The sequence below is a fragment of the Nomia melanderi genome, chromosome 6 (assembly GCF_051020985.1).
Source record: "Nomia melanderi isolate GNS246 chromosome 6, iyNomMela1, whole genome shotgun sequence".
NCBI lineage: Eukaryota > Metazoa > Arthropoda > Insecta > Hymenoptera > Halictidae > Nomia > Nomia melanderi.
Window position 1 is genome coordinate 17,302,265 of NC_135004.1, and position 16,273 is coordinate 17,318,537.

The 16,273-nt window shown below is 42.1% G+C and overlaps 1 protein-coding gene and 1 long non-coding RNA gene across 7 annotated transcripts in view; one reads left to right on the forward strand and one right to left on the reverse strand.

Annotated features, from left to right (window-relative positions):
* Positions 1 to 16,273, reverse strand: part of Mdr49 (Multi drug resistance 49) — a 142,588-nt gene that overhangs the window by 91,239 nt on the left and 35,076 nt on the right. For all 5 annotated transcript variants that reach the window (XM_076368305.1, XM_076368307.1, XM_076368303.1 and 2 more), the window contains 2 exons: positions 15,361 to 15,565; positions 12,422 to 12,739 (listed from right to left, as the gene is read on the reverse strand). The gene's annotated coding sequence lies outside the window, so the exon portion shown is untranslated. The remainder of the gene's footprint in view (positions 1 to 12,421; positions 12,740 to 15,360; positions 15,566 to 16,273) is intronic.
* LOC116430081 (uncharacterized) overlaps positions 1 to 16,273 on the forward strand; it is a 125,498-nt gene that overhangs the window by 13,441 nt on the left and 95,784 nt on the right. The window lies entirely within an intron of this gene.

A 16,273-nucleotide genomic window follows, 5' to 3' on the forward strand; every position in this document is an offset into this window, starting at 1 on the left:
TTCTGGTCCACTTCGGATGTCTTCAGATTTCTTGGACTCTCTTCAGACACTTCGAAGATTCTTGGACTGTCTTCAGGCAACACTGACTTTCTTGGCCCCTCTTCAGCAACTTTAACCTTTTTGGACCCTCTTCAGCTACCTTTGATATTCCTCGGCTGTCCTCACCTACCCCTGACCTTCTTCGACACCTCTCGGCTACCTCTAACTTCCCTCGGCTCTCTCGAGGTACCTTGAACCCTCTTTTATCCTCTCCCGTATCCCTCAACTTTGACAACCCCCTATAAACATCTCCGTCTATTCTTCCTGAACCTGAACTGCCTTCGGCCTCGAACCTTTTGACAGTCCATAAACATCTCCAGAAAACACCGCGGCTCCTGGCACTCGGAGCTAGCGCGAAATCCTCCGAGAAGCCTTGAGAGCATTTTCAGGTTCCTTTCGCGTCGCAATTCTCGAAACATAGAGCCTTCGCAGTTCCTGATTTCAGAATCTCGACAGACAGTAAATCATTATTCTCAGATTTTGTTCATAGGATCTTAATGATTGTCATATACTGAAAAGAATTCTTATATCTATATCAAGATTCATATGCTAAGGAGAATGAAAAGAATCGAAACCAGTAATTTTCACTGGTACGGTAGTTCCAGTGTTAACCAAACGAGAATAGATGACTCGCTGCAGTACACACGAAGATTCCTACTTATTCGTACGCTAATCAAAGTAAATCATTTGAAAGGAGTCAACGGACGGTGCGCGGACGTCGACAGAAATAGAAGGTCGATAGGCCCCGTCGCCGCGTACGACCGTTCTCGAACGATTAACCGTCGAAACTCGACCTCGGAACCTCGAACTCGGCTGCGCTGCTCCGATCAGCGACACTCGACGCGTCTTCGAGACACGCTCGGACCCTGACACGAACCTCTCTTAACACGTTGTCGACCGCGCAGTTGGTATCTAGGGTCGTCATTTAGTCGCTGATCTACGATAGACAGCTTCGAAACTATGCACTGTTACGTCAGAATTACCTCATATCTATAAATTACACGACGTTTCGACACTTGGACATCCGTCGCGACGCGTACCGCTCATTTTTTGCTGACGACGCGTGGTAATGTTCAATTGGAGACAACTGTAGTTGAAGCTGATCAACTCTTAACCGAAATTAATGCATAGTTTCCTTACTCTCTATGATTTACGCGTTCAGTACCTAGTTTAGCAGAATCAAAAGGTTTTGTAGGCACGAAACTTTGCTAACGACGCGTGGTAATGTTCAATTGGAGACAACTGTAGTTGAAACTGATTAACTCTTGCAGTTGCAGTTGAAAATTGATTGACACGTTGAATGCCAAACGATCTCATACAGTAAAATACACAAAAAATTATGATATTAAATCATTTGACTGAATTGCATCATTATGATTGCACGGTGATCTAGCTGAATGTCACCGTATTAGATAGCATTATTCGTAATATAGAAATGTTTTCAAATAACCATCGTTTACTTGAGTGAACTATAGTGATTCAATTTAGTTGGGCGTTCAACGTGTTAAAGGAACTTTAAGAAGAAACAGCTAAGGAATATTATCCTCAATTGTTCATTATGAGTATCATGCATTCCATATACCGATTTGTTCCAAAACAAAGAAATCTCCTTGATCAATTCGCTAAGTGTGAAAACACGTGTGTCATGGGTTGATAAAAAAATCTATGGAACTCAGAAGACAAAGTATTCTCAAGAGAATAACGTCGACAACGCGCTAAACAGTAGATTCATCGAATGGAATCACGACGCGTCGGGCAGCAGTCTCTTCCGGTTCGGATCGATGGATCGCGAGGGATCGGGTCGAGTTCCATTGACACCGTTTAGCGGCGTCGTTCATCTTAAAATACATCGCGAGCGTAATCAGTGTTTCGCGGCGCGATGGAAACCGTTCGCCATAAATACTCGCTTCGGTAATTGAAACTGCCACGCTCGGCGCTGCCACGGTTACGCGCGTTGTCGTTGATTGTGACGCGACGATGCCGAACACATTGGCAGTCGCGTTATCGTCGTTCACGGGGCGAATAAGATAGATCTTGATTTCAGGAATTGTCGACTGAACGATTCAGCTCCGTTGAAATTGAAACTGTTTCGATTGTTTCCATTCGGTAGTCTGTACGGTAGCATATTCGACGCTTTACGAATACAATTGCAAAGGGATTGTATATATGTGTCTGGTAATCTTAGGAAAAAACGTGTCGAATTATTATTTGTCAATCTTGATTTTCTTGTCTGATTTCTATAAAAGATTGTATAGAGTTGAAGTAGAGTAGTTTGCAATAGTTGATGATATAATACAATATGTCGAATTATTATTTGTCAATCTTGATTTTCTTGTCTGATTTCTATAGAAGATTGTGTACAGTTGAAGTGAATAGAGAGTAGTTGCAACAGTTGATGATATAATTAATGAATAAATAATAGATAGTAGTAGATAATAGAATATTGGTTGATAAAAAGATATTCTCGTCTATTTTGAAGAAATTCGCGTTCAGAGAAGTCAGCGTTACCGTTAGCAACGCTCGGAAATTTCGGAAAGAAGCCTTTCGAACTCGAATGAAATATCGGAAGGAAAATGTTCAGTATCAAAGTCCGTTCCTTCTTGGTGGCCAGACGGAGTAGCCACACGCCTGCGTTTTCTCACCATCGAATAAACCCAGCGCTTCCCAAAATACAGCGGCGTACGTTTTCAGCGAAGATTTCGTAAACCGTGACGAGTAAATCAGAAATAGACCGAACCGAGACTCGCGCGCCGGTATCGCACGATCTCACGGCTGACCCCGAAAAATTTATCGGCCGAATTATCGTGGCCCTGTAATTTTCCAATTCCCCGGTGTCCCCGATACGATAATCGAATGGAACCGAAACAAACGCGACAGGGACTGCGTGCCGATCGTTTCACAACGGACGCAAAAGAACAACGCGTCGATACATAGACCGTGATCGAATTAATGAAACCTAAACGCAATCAGTTTTCACCGCGAACGCTTTAATTGCGTTCCGTGTAAACTGAAAACGCGTGGCAGTTGATTGAAAGAAGGAAATTCTCGACAGCTTTGGCGTTATCGATACCTCGAGTGCACCAGGTAACCTAAACAGTTCATTTGCTCGGAATATCGATGGAATAATTGACGTCCCGAACGATTTCTCGTTAAATTTCGACTGAAAGCAAGCTGAAAACACGAAACAACCGATGCAGAGAAGAAAATTCTAGAGCTTTCGATGCTCTCGTTGCATCAGATGTATCGATAAACTGTGACAGATTCATTGATTCACAGTATTGATGAAAAGATCGACGTCCCGAACAATTTCTCGTTAAATTTCGACTGAAAACAAGCTGAAAACACGAAACAACCGATGCAGAGAAGAAAATTCTAGAGCTTTCGATGTTCTTTTTGCATCAACTGTATCGGTAAACCGTAGAAAACTAATCGATTCACGGTATTGATGAGATAATCGAGATGCCGAAAATATTTTCCCCAAAATTCCCGAGAGTTCTTCGAGGGTTCAGTTTCGAAAAGTTCGAAGAGATCTCTGGGAACTTTCGGTAGACGCTCTCATCCTCGAGGCGTCCTCGCGGGCTGACTTGAAAGTTTAGCATTTAATATCCGCGAAACTGGTTAAACCAGAAGTTCCATATTTCGACGGTGTGTTTTTCAACATCAGCGGCGAGTTTTATAAGTCGAACGGCCCGGCGAGAATCAAGATCGCGCGAAGCCCGACTTCTGTTCCCTCCGCGAGCTTAAGCCCGTTCCCCGCGGTTCTCCTCCAACTTTCTGAGCTCCTCTCCGAGCACTTATTTAACCCGTCTGTAACATTTACCGTCCACGAAGTTCGTTAAGCTTCGACTTTCATCCTTCACGGCGAGGCCGTTCCTCGAGTTCCGAGTATGTACGCATTTATAAATCATTATTTCTCGAATCGCCGTCATTTCCGATTTACCTGCGTTCCCCGGGAACTCAAGCGAAGCGCCGGAAGATTATTTTGGACAAAGTTTCCGAACTTGTCTGCTTAAATTCACGATCAACGAATATCCATAGATCATCGATAACAACGCATTATCTTCGATTACTCCCATCTCGTTTCAATTTCTATTCACACATAGGTACAAATAAATTACAATATACAAATAATAAGACTCTAATATATGAACACATTCCAAAAGTAAAAATGAAATAAAAACAAATAAAACTCTACAACAAAAGCGACACTATTAAAAACCTGACAAATGAGAAATCGATTGCCGCCCTAAATTGATCGATCAACGATCTCCCACAGATTGGCCAGGTTTATCGCGCGACTTTTACAACTCCTGCGTTTAATGTAAACAATAAATCCGAATAGCCGCGCTAAAGTTTCCACGAAACTATCGAAAACGGCGCGTGTACTTCTCGAGAGTTTTTTCACGTCGAAGCCTACAACCGGTTCTCGCCGTTCATCTTCGTCGAGGATTTATCGACGGATTAAAACGATGAAAAATAACGGGAATGGGAACGGACGAATTGATAGCCGGCGATATTTTCCCGCTTGCTTAGCCCGTGCGCGACGGGAACCGGCGTTGTTGTCGCGGGAGCGTGCGCCCGATAGCTGCACTTCGCCACGCCGGGACATCCTTCGCTGATCCACCGGTACATCCAGTGTCTACCGATCCCTATCTGGTCTCCGGAGCACCTGGACAGCCGTAACTTCGGGACACGATGGGACAAAAACCATCGGCGGGACAAATGGCCGTGCTTCGTCACTGTTATAGCTTGTCATATACAATTCCGGCTGATACGAAGTCTAGATCAGTGAGAGTAGAATGCCAGGCAACAAGATTGCGGTGTAGCGGAGGAATCGTGGCCCATCAGTCAAGTAAATGATTGTTACATCGATGCACTGGTTGCTTGGCAATTGTGTGCAACAACTTCGTATTATAAGAGAGACAGATAGAGATGTAGAATTGTTTGGGGTAGTTTCATTGCGTAATGGATTTTGATTACTCTTTTAATCAAAGAGACTTTGGTAATCTATCAGCAACTAATTTTTGTAGTATCTCTAGTGAAAATGAAAAATGCGATAACGTTCCTTCAATCTTTTGTTTTCCTTCTCAGTACAAAATTTGGATGTATGGAGAATCGAATAATTTTAGGGTAGTTTCTTTAAGATTCGTTAAAATATTTAATATCATAACTGGTGCAATATTGGAGTCTATAGAGTTCAAAGGGTTAATGTATTATGAAAGACTGTATTCTATGAAAATTTCACAGAAATCTACCGATATCCCCCGATATGTTTTCTTCCGTGGGATCCCCGATTGAACTCCATCGAGCACGCGAACGCTCGTTGCAGGTAACGTACGTGTCTGTAATTAAACGGCGTTATCACGGTGTCACGGCCGCCCGATCCTTTTTCCGAGAGGCTACATCTATTACTTCCGAACCGATTAATACCGGTTTCGTGGACCGTACCGCTAATTATTCTTCGTCGGGCCGACCCGGGCCGAGTTAATCGCGCGCACAGCCCGGAAAACGCGGGGGTGGTCGGCCGAGATATGGAAAACCGTCGACGCACGCGGGTTTTCCACGTGGCCGACGCGCCGCCGCCGCCGCTCGGGTTCATTTGCGTTTCGGATCGGGGTCGTCCTCATTTCCCTCCGCATTTATTGTCACGCGTCCCATTCTTCTCGCCGCGAAAACGGCCGTTTCAATGCTGTTCCCCGGGGAACGAAAAAATAAACACGGACCGCTGCCGTGTATACGGGGTGCGTCGGAATAACGCGCGCGCACGGAATTATCGTTCGTGACAAAGATCGAGGGAAAATGTAGAATATAGTTCTGTTTAATTCGGGCGTTCGCTGTCGAATATTGTTGAGTATGGAGATTTACCGCGACATAAATTCCTGTTGAAGTATATTCGCGGGGGTGTAGATTAGAATTGCAATTAGGTTATGATGTGTGGATATATGTAGTATATGGATCAGAATTTCAATTAGCATACAATATAGATATAAATTGGAATTGCGAAAGATGTGATGTATAGATGTAGATTGTAATTGCAATTATTAATTGTTAGATTCGGGAAAATATGAAGATTTTAATGAAAATGTTCGGTTTGGAGATTTACTGTAATATAAGCTGCAGTTGAAGTAGGATTCTTGGATGTAGATTAAAATTGCAATTAGGATGCGATATGTAGATATAAGTTATTGCAATAGATATGACGTATACATTATAATTATCAATGATTAGATTCAAGAAGACACAAGAACATCTTGAAAATCTTCTATGCAAAGACAATAGATGCATAATAATCCATCTTCTTCAACGAAACCTACGCAACCCGCATCTGAATTGCAATTCCACGCGCAAGCGGCAGATGTTCAACCCCTAATTTCCCGAAAACGAAGCCTCAAAGACGTTTTATTCCGACGCACCCTGTATACCGGAGCGACGCGGGTCGCGAGGTTCATTATACCGGCCGCGACGAAGGGAAACGCAGTTGGGAATGCAATTTCGCGGACAACGCGCGCGCGCGCGCCGCGGGACCGCCGGTGATTTCGGATGAAAGGATTCATTCGTTTCATCTCGGTCAGAAAATCACCGAATGCTCCTCGGAAATGTGGAAACTAACTTCGTTACAGCTCGTTTAGAAAATGACGGTGAAATCATGCCTCGGAAAATATACCGTTAAACTTCTCGCATTTAATTCGCGTTCGAAAGCAAACGGCGTGGCACTTTTGCTTGCAATGCCGCATCAATGGCGAAACATTTTATCAGTTTCGTCACTGCTATTCTTGTAATATTTACAATTAATATATTAACCCTTCGCACTCCAAAAATTTGTCACTAGAAATATTAAATTTATTTTTATGAGACTTAATGTTAAATAGGAAATTTTACAATTTTGATGCACCAATCGAGTGGTGACTGAGAGGCACCTTTCGAGTACAAAGGGTTAAGTATTGTGCTAGCTCACTTCTCTGAATTTCTTTCTTGTCAAAATGACTTGTTTCGATTTTTTTGTTTATTACTGATATCTCCAAAGCATTGAATATTCGAAATGATTTTGAAAATAAATAGTTTCATTTCAGTACTATAATGAATACCCGAAGAAACTGAGAATAATCTATTGTTACAATTTCTATAGGAATTGCGTATTAATCGTATTAAATGCTCGGTAGTTCTAGTGTTAACGCGAGAAATAAAATTCTAATATCAAAGCAGATATATTATTCCAATACAATAATAAAATCTAATTACGATTACATTACTATATTATTATACAACGATACCGTTACTCCGCAATATACCCAGCAGCCCCGAAAAACCGCAATCGCCATATTTTAATCACGTTTCCCTCGCGTCTGCCGTGCGCACTTTTGAATTATGGACACAACGGGAGCACAATTAATTGCGGAACGGCCCGTAAAATATTTTTCCCTCGGTTGCGAAAATAAGTAGCCGGACACACAATTAAGAGGTCCGGCGGAATCGCGCAGCAGCTTAATTTATTCCCCCTAACAAGGATTACCGGCGGACTCTGTGCATCGTTTTCCAAATAGCGGCAAACGAACCCGCGTGTCCGTTCCATTCGGAGGAGGCCGGGCGTAATGTTAATTAGATGTTTTATCTTCAACGGAATAACGAATCCGTCGCCCCGGGCGGACGAATGTAAACCGCGTTTATGTTGGATATCACTCCGCGCTAACGAGACAGGTTTGCATCTGTATGCACAACAGCCCTGCGTTTTCAGGTGTTCCTCGTTATTACTCTCGGTGTTGTCGTCCACTGGCCGCCCCCTTTTAATTGGCCGGCGGGAACGAGGTCCGGCGAGCTCTGACTGAGCTAAGGAGATAATTTCGGTGACTCGATTTCCTATGTCGCGCTAATTAAAACGGAACCGGAAGCGCGGCGATTCCGTGCTTCTCAACTGGCAACGAAACTTTTTGTTCGTACTCGTTGAACTGGGAATTTGAATAGAGAGATAGGGAGACGACACAGTTTTAGGAAGGAACTATTGCATAAATATTGATACCTAATGTAAAATGGGATATAAGATGATGATACTAATAAATGACCTGGTACCTGTGGTTGAGCTTTTTTCAGGGGAACGTAGGAAATGAGGTTCTTGAAAGTGAAATTGTTTATCGTAGGAACGATTTATTTCATGGTTGGCTGTACTTTGTTAATTGAAGGAGAATGCTAATGCGATTTCATTGAGAACCGACGATCGCCAGCGATCTTTAAGCCGACGATGTATTTTTGGAACCGTCTCATTTCCGCTTTCGTCACCTGTAACAATAACAGCTGAGCAAGCACGCGTTAAGCCGGAAACGTTGTCTAATAACGGCTGCGAAACGCTAGAAGAATCGACGTAATGGATTATTCCGTTAATCACGCCTTTCGTGCATCAAATACTTCAGAGATAACTCATTTTCCTATCTACATCCATCAGAGTCGCCCAAAAAATTCCCAAACAATGTTCATTAACCATTATATACTGCATTAATACGTGAAATATCGAAGAAAAATACCTTTGGTCCCTAATTTATATGTGATTGCTTGATAAATTCATTTTAAATAGTCTTGTCCACATCTAATTAGAAGGTACAGAATATTTCAAGTGAGAAACTTTCGGGTGCAAAGGGTTAATATCCACGGCAACACAAATATCGACTCGGATTCACGGGTAAATATTAAACTCGATCCCACCCTCGACTCGTAACGATATCAATGATTTAAGGGGAGTCTCAAAGACTCCCGGAATCACGGGGAACTAGCGAGGTTTCCCAAACAACGTTCATAAAATTCAGTGCAAGTCCAATTGCCTCATTCCATGGATCTAGTGTGAAAATCTGTTTGCCATGCTTCAAAAACTGCTCACCGACGACGGGTTTAACACTAAAACTACCGAGCACTTCACTTGACTTTTGAAAATTTCGCTACAGAAACTCCAAGAGTGCATCTGTTCAGACTTCAATTGATTTACAATTGAATTTGCGTAGTGCCAAATGAATTTCTTGAATAATTTCTCAGAGAAACATTCGTTACCTGTCTAATAATTGCAAACAGAAGACATAAGGCATGGGTGATTTGACCCCTCTGGTAGTTTTAGCGTTAATATCGACTCGGATTCGCGGGTAAATATTAAACTCGGTACCACCCTCGACTCGTAACGATATCAATGATTTAAGGGGAGCCTCAAAGGCTCCCGGAATCACGGGGAACTGGCGAGGTTTCCCTCCGACGGAACAACAAAGCGGCCAGGGGCTGGAGGCTCGCGCGGTATCGAACTTCTTCCCGGTCGATCGGCAACAACAACGAAACTCAATTATCCGCCGCCCCCTCCGGCTATTCTAATAACTGTAACTTTCTTAGCGGCGGGTCTAGATAAGACGTTGCCGGGGCAGAAATTCGCAGCCGGAATTCCGCGGTCGCTCAAATTAACCAATGAATCAGCCGGAAGCGCCGGCGGAATCGTGAACGCGCGCTCCGTACACGCCGCGCGTAAGTTTCGCGAGCAGCCGTGTCATCCGCCGGATCCATTTGCTAACCGCGACCGACTCCATCCTTCAGCGTGGTAAATTCAAATTCGAATTACAAATGGAGCTGATCTTCTTTCGCCGTTCCCGCGAGTTCCCCTCTTGGCAACGCGGCTCGAGCTCTGTGTACGGTAGCTTCGTACGGGACGCCTAAATTATTCGCCGGCATAACAAACTTCGCGAGATCAGAATTAGAACAATTGGATCAAGTTTCACGCCGAAGGATTATAGAAGCTGGCGAAAGAGAAGATTCGAAAAATCGGTCGATATGTGAGACTCGTTTTGGATTTTACTAGTTTGTGAAAGGTAGACTTAATGTAATCATGTTCACTAATTGATTTGAATATTTTCATAGAATATTTTCCTGGATTTTGGTTTCTTAACCCTTTGCGGACGAACGTCGACATTTCGGCGAGATCAAATTTCCGCATTTGGAGAAGTAAGTCGCAAACAAATGATTCGATTACTCGAGCAAGAGATTAGTGTATAACTTCCTTTCTTTCTATTATTTACGGAATCGATATATAATTTAACTTCATCTGCAGGTTTCGTATATTTCGAAGAATCTTCCGCAAAGGGTTAATGTTTCTTCTGTTGAAAATTGCATCGGTGAATCGTTTTTCTTAGCGTTTCTGTCGGGAGTACGAATGTTATAATGGTAGACGGTTTCCAGGGTATTCCATAAAAACGAGATCAACCGAGCAACTTATTTCTTCCATTAGGAGTGGCCGGGATGCAAAGGTAGAATGAAATTCGTATGAAACCTCCATTAAACCGTTTCCCTCGCGGAGTCCGCAGTCCGCTAATTGCGAGCCCTTTATTCTTTCGCCGTGAGAGCTCCATTATACGGGAAAATAAATCGGCGTAATCGAAGTAAGTAATTCGCCGACGTTTCAAGCCCGGTGATTACATTATATTTTCGAAATGATTAATCAGCTCGACGGAAAAGGGATCTCTGACGCGACGAACGGGAATTGCCGCGGCTAATGGCTCGAGGAGAGTATTCTTCGAGGCCAGATACACGCTCGGCCGTCGCTGATGCCGAGTGTAACAGAATGAATCGGATGATCGCCGCGGACGGCGAGCGAAAGATCAATCTGCGCCATCGAGTTCGTTAATTATAATTAAACGCGATAGACCGACGCGGACCGGGACCGTGTCGACGGCGATCCTCTGCGAAACGGTTGCGCAATCGCCGACGCTCTGTCCGCGCCGATACAAATTGAACGCGTCAATGAGAGCCTCGTGACTTTCCTGTATCGTAATTAACAGTAGAACTAGCGGATCAGTCGAATGATACATTCTTGTGTTCCTGTATCGGCGATTATTGGAGAGTTCTGTGGGATGTTACTGAGGTAAGCAGAATTACTGAGATACCAGATTTTTTAAATATTGAGTTAATAAGATATGAGATTACTAAGGTACGTAATTAGTGAGAATTCAAAATAGTAAGGTACTAAGTTATGAAAGTATCGAAGCACTAAGGTACCAAGTTACTGAGGTATCAAGTTACTAAGGTACCAAAGCACCAAGGTACCAAGTTACTAAGGCATCAAGTTACTAAGATGGTAAGGTACTAAGATACCAAGTTACTAAGATGTCAAGTTACTAAGATACTAAGTTACTAAGGTACCAAATTACTAAGGTACCAAGTTACTAAGGTACCAAGTTACTAAGATACCAAGTTACTAAGGTACCAAATTACGAAGGTACCAAGTTACTAAGGTATCAAGTTACTGTAGCACTAAATTATTAGGGTACCAAGTTAATATAGCATCAAATTACTAGGATACTAAGTTACTAAGGTACCAAGTTACTAAGGTATCAAGTCACTATAGCACTAAATTATTAGGGTACCAAGTTAATATAGCATCAAATTACTAGGGTACCAAGTTACTAAGGTACCAATTTACTAAAATGCCAAATGACTATAGCACCAAATTACTAAAACACTAAGTTACTACTAATACGCAAACTTGAAGTACAAAGCAATCAAAATTTCAGTAATCACTCCTCGAGTTTCCATAGACATACTAAAAGAAATTAATCTGACTATTCGTTAGTTCTACTGTCAACGCATCGTTTCCAAAAATGAAAACATTCGACGATTCTTTCACGAATATTGACGCTCTCGAACGATGCGAGTTCTCGATTGTTACATTGTACAGAAACGTGCATACTATTGGACTCGATGCAATCTACTCGTAATTTCAAACTTCATGCGATGCAACATATTGTTGGCTAACTAAGTGATCCGTGCACGCAGCTACGCTTATCACTGAATCACAAAAGAGTAAAAACTCAATCACTACAATGCGTTTAACGCGTTGGCTCCGGCGACATTCGAGAAGTTAATTGAATCTCTTTGTTGTGTTCTTCGAATATCCCATAATGTTTGCGCGTTTAATCAATATTGTCATTACGATCACTATTTGCCGACGCAAATGACGCTGTCAAAGATAACGAACGCGTTTCATAAGTTGTCAGCTTGAAATCTCAAGTAATTAAATATTCATTTCCATATTGTTTATTCTCGTTTTCGCGCGGGCTCGTCGTTTCCAGCGGATTCGTTTAAACTTCATGAAACATTCATCGGACTTTTATTGTAATATATATGTAATCCGCGCGCTGTGCGACTTATTTGAATGTCGATTAGACGCGGACTGGACTGCATTAATGCCACGATTGAAATGTATTCAACGATTAACCGTTCGGCCGGGACGCGAGCGTTTCGGAGGTAATATTATTTTAATAACGCCGGCCACCGTTCCCTTTGTTCCTCCTCCGCGACGCCTCGAGTCCAATAATTTGTACAGCTCTGTAAACACGAATAACATTCATCAGCGTGTTCTCGTACTTACCATTTTGAAGAGAATCCGCCGATGCCGGCGCTCGGGTCGTGAAAAAACAAATTACAAATTCTCTCTGTGCGATGTCTACACCTCGTTTCAATGAAATTCTCTGTTTTTTTTTTCTCTCCTTATCCGTTTATTTCCTCGTTTTATAAACTGATCTCACTACAACTCATCGAAACTCGCTTCCCTCTATCTCGCTTCTCGTTTAATCTCCTCGATTATTCAAGCAAAATACTGTGTAAAAAATATCACTGGTTTACTTTGGCTTATCCCACATCTCTTTCGCGATTACTGCGAACGCTGAAAACCTAGAAAAGAAAGAACCTGCAAAGAGAAAGCTTCGGTTAATCGAATTATATTACACTGATTAATAAGAATAATCTTTCCACATATTTTACAATCGTAATACACAAAAGTCGATCGAATCAAATGAATTGCTTTATATATTCGGTTACATCTATCACTAATGGATTATATTATTACTACAACAAATACTTCGTCCTACTTCGATTATTTACCAATTTCCCAATTTTGCAACTGTCATTTAATCCTCTACATTCAACTCTCAATTCTCATTCATTGATCGAATCAACTGATTATTTACCAATTTTTCAATTCTTTTGCAACTATCATTTAATCCTCTACGTTCAGCTCTCAATTCTCATTTCTCCATTCCCAACGTTTCTCCGTGAGACCATAAAAGTTAATATCAATACAAAACGTAACTTCGCGATCGGCTGACAAGTAAAAATCTCGAAGGAGCTCGCAAAGGAAGCGGAAAGCTTCTTTCAAAGCTGTTTATCGATTTATTCGCGCGGAATAACCGCGAGCCGAACGACGACAGCCCGGAATGACGCTCGCCTGTTGAAATATACTTGTCGCTAAATGATGACAAAGCGCTCTTGAATACACTCGACGTTAACCAATATTTAGAGGAAGGTCTGCCGCCATTTGCCGCGGGCGCGTATTACCAACGGAGAAACGCGGACGTGAAATACGAACGCGAGCGCATTCCTTACGAATATTTCTTCCCGCGGACCCATCCGGACGATCTGTATCCCACCGGTGGGAACCTTTATCTTGTTACAATTTGAATTCGAAGCGAACGACGACAATCGTTCCCGGTTTCTCGAAATACGGGCTATCTCGTAACACGCGCTGGTAACTTCTCGGATGAATGGAACACGAGAAACGGAAAACTCAGGCGTGTCCTTTATGTTCACACGCTGTTGCGTTTCAATAATTTTTTGATAGATAATTAACTTCTGATTTGAAACTGATTTTTCGTTAGTATTAGGCTTCCCGTCGTTTCGGTGCTGAATTTTGTTATCTTGTGTCCTTTATACACGCTGTTGCATTTCAATAATTTCTTGATAGACAATTAACTTCTGATTTGAAACTGATTTTTCGTTAGTATTAGGCTTCCCTTGGTTTCAGTGCTGAATTTTGTTATCTTGAAACTTTGATTCGAGGTTCTATTGGAAATTTCGAGACTATTTAATGGCGGAAACTTTAATGAAACTGGAATTAAAGACTGAAAAATACTCGGTACCAGTATTTTAACTCTACAGAGGAATATCGACACTTCGAGAGATCAGAGCTTCATATTTAGAACAATAAGCAACAAGTGAATTAATTACTCAAACAGCAAGAGGTTTGTAGTTTCCTCCTTTCCATTATTTAAGCAATCGATCTATAATAGCTGCTAAATTAGCAAATAAAATAGCATCTGCTCTGTATATTTCAAAGAATCTTCGTCTAAAGAGTTAACAAAAATGGTACCTTCGAAGCACCATCAGGCTATACAGCAGTTAAACTTTTAAAACTACAGAAGTTCGAGTATCCATCTCAACTGCTTCATTAAGAAATCCAAGTGAAACATCCCCGAAAAAAGTCGTCGAACGTTTCGATAGACCAGCGCGCGCCCTGTACCATTTCGCGAAGACAGAGCGTAACTCACGTCACGACTTAACAAGAGAATTGAAATCGCGTCGTAAATACTCTTCAAAAAGAAAGTTCCTTAAGGGCTCGAGCGTGCGCGGGGGCGCTTCAACGGCGCCGCGTATTTACATAAATATATATTCATCCCCGAAGTTCCAGCCGCGTGTTATAAATTACCCGTTACACGAGGAGAAACTACTCGGTGCTTCTTAAAAACCGGCACCCGAATTCTGGTCCTCGGAAGTTCACGAAACACGAACTCGTGCAAAGATCTTTCGATTTTTCGTTGTCCATAAATCAATGAATGAAAATCGAGAACAATTGAATCGATGGAATCGGGAACAGCATAAATCAGTTTCTCTTTTCGAGATTGAGACGATAAAATCGGAACATCCGGTTAACCAACTTGGGCTCTAGATGTCGAGTGATTCGAGCTGATATTTATATGTTTCAATAATGAATTCTTTTGTAATTGTATTATTTACAGTAACTATAATAATAACGAATTCTTTTGTAATTGCATTATTTACAGTAACTATAATAATAATGAGTTCTGTGGTAACCACGATAACCAAGTATCAATTACAATTCCTCTGTCACGATAAATGCAATATATTCAATAACAAATTGAAACTTCTTTAATAACTTTAATTGCAGAAATTCGAATAGAATTCATAAACTTCGAGTAAGTCTGCTTCAATCGAGTTCCTGTTAACTGCGCTAACATCGTTGCAACAGAAAAATCAAGAACCATGCGTTTATTAAGATTCGAATATGAATTTTCGTTATAGATTCCTCGAGTATTAACTTCAGAGAACTGATCCACGCCGATTCCGATCTCAAGAGATCGATTGTTACCAGCGCACGGCCACTTTCACTAGAATCCGCGTGACGAACGCAGTGTCCGCAGGTGATCGATCGCCGCGAAAAATCTGAATCCTCGTCTCCTAAGCGTTTGGAGTCGCTCGTTTAGAAAGTATCTTCGACTGGATGGTTGTAGCTACCTGTTCAACGGAATACGGTCTCTCGTTGACGGCCGATACGCGAACGATCGCGGTGCACCGATTCCGATTAACCGATGCGCGGCCCGTTGCAATTCATATCTCCCGCGCGGGGCGGCCTTGTCTTTCTCGCCTGCCGGCGTAACAACACACTTCCGCTAATGGCTGTCTAAACCCTGTCGTCGTGAGAACTCTCGTTATATTGGATCTGAAAGAAACGATCGTTAGAACCGGTACGCTACCGTGGGCGAATAAAACCGATCGACTCGACGATCGAAAATCACTCGATGGGCTGGGAATATGGACAGTGGGTATTTTTCATTCTGTTTGGGAATAAAAGGACGTTGAGCCTTTCACTGTGAAACAAAAGTTTAAACAATAGGATAGAATACAGTTTCACGATAAATTTCATTTTTCGGAGTTGAACAATGAAACTCGATCATTTTGTTTCGTATCAAGTTCGTTTATTGTAGAACTGAGGAGAATGTGAAGCTTTGATTAATTAATTATAATGCTTGTAGTATAGTTTTGAAGTTCGTTGTGTGAAATGTACCGCGATGCACTCGGGAACGTGCTAATTTCGTTATGCTATTACTCGTACCCGTTATCATAATTACAGATAGTTATTGCACAATCACAGAACGTTTATCTCTCGCGATATAAAACGGAGCAGCTCCACCAATAACGTCAATTTCCTTTATACCCGTCTCTTCGAGAACTCCGCGATATATGCGACGACCCGGCATTCCCCTCCGCAATACAAAGCCAACGTGGGACGTTACGGTGCAGAGAAAACACGTTAAATTTGACAAGGAAAAGAGTCACTCGCTATACAGGCTAAAAGTCCAATATTCCCATTTCATTTCTTTGTCAAGAACGAACCTCGAAACCTCGTCCCAGAGAATCTCGATGACTT